The sequence below is a fragment of the Apium graveolens genome, chromosome 10, assembly GCF_009905375.1.
Source record: "Apium graveolens cultivar Ventura chromosome 10, ASM990537v1, whole genome shotgun sequence".
NCBI classification, from domain to species: Eukaryota; Viridiplantae; Streptophyta; class Magnoliopsida; order Apiales; family Apiaceae; genus Apium; species Apium graveolens.
The window spans coordinates 206,736,352-206,737,544 of record NC_133656.1 but is presented as its reverse complement, the minus strand read 5'-3'; positions in this window follow the sequence as shown (position 1 = coordinate 206,737,544).

Genomic DNA, 1,193 nt, shown 5'->3' with positions numbered 1-1,193 from the left:
GGATTTATATTCAAAAAGAAAATCAGCAAAACAGATTTGAACTGGTATGACAATTGTATTGTCATACCGAAAGTCCTACCAAGTCTTTCTGGATAGTTCTACCAAGTCATTCTATTATCCTACCGATAGTCTTTCCAAGTCAAGTAATTGTCCTACCGAAAGTTCTACCAGTTCAAAGGATTGTCTTGCTAGTTCATTTTGGATTGTCTTGCTAGTTCATTTTGGATTGTCTTGCCGAATGTCATGCTGATTCAATTCGAGTGATCTGTTTACTTAAACAAACAGAAGCAGATCATTTTGCTAACACATTGGAATACACAGCCAACCACTGAAGAACACAAAACAAACAGAAGCAGAGAAATTATTATAAAATTCTCACAGCATTTATTTCTAGCAGTTATTGTTAAATCCAATCCACTAGAAATTCTGTTGTTGTTCTTGTGTAACTATCCAGCGGATCAAAATCCCTAGAACTTAATCTCAAATCGCTTTTAGCATTTGATTCTAATTATTGCAAAAATAGAAAAAGTTCATGTCGAATTTATTCTAAATTTGTGATAATTAATTTAAGATTAATTCCTTGTAACAGATACCGTTGTTGTAACACATTTCAAGTTTAATAAAAGTTTTATTTAACTTGAATTTTGTTTCAATTTTTATTCCGCATTTTATTCGATTAAACGGTATAGTTTGTATTCAACCCCCCTTCTACAAATATATTGGGACCTAACAAGAAGGAGACAGTCGATGAGAAACAAAAGCATATTAAATTTGCATATGATATTATTCATAGTGTGAATCTCTCTAAGTCCCCTGGACCTAATTTAGTTTGGGTACCAAAGAAAACTTGATCCATAACGTAGACAGGGCAAGAAAAAGTGAAGCGAACCATGTGAATTGTGAAAATTGGATGTTTAATACACAAGAGTTCGAGGATAGAGCCCTGTTATCAGAAGTGGACAAGTGAGCTGGCCCAGTAGTAACCTTTGGAGATGATAAAAAAGGAATCACTACAGGATATGGCGTGAAATCAGGAATGTAATCTCTCACTCAATATTTAAATGCATATATTTATTGAATATCTGTTGCAGTTATTTGTTGAGTTTCTACTTTAATAGTTTGATCTATGGACCTTGAAGCAATTCAACTTTATTATTTGCTCCATAAGTCAAATTGTTAAAGTAGTAGCGACA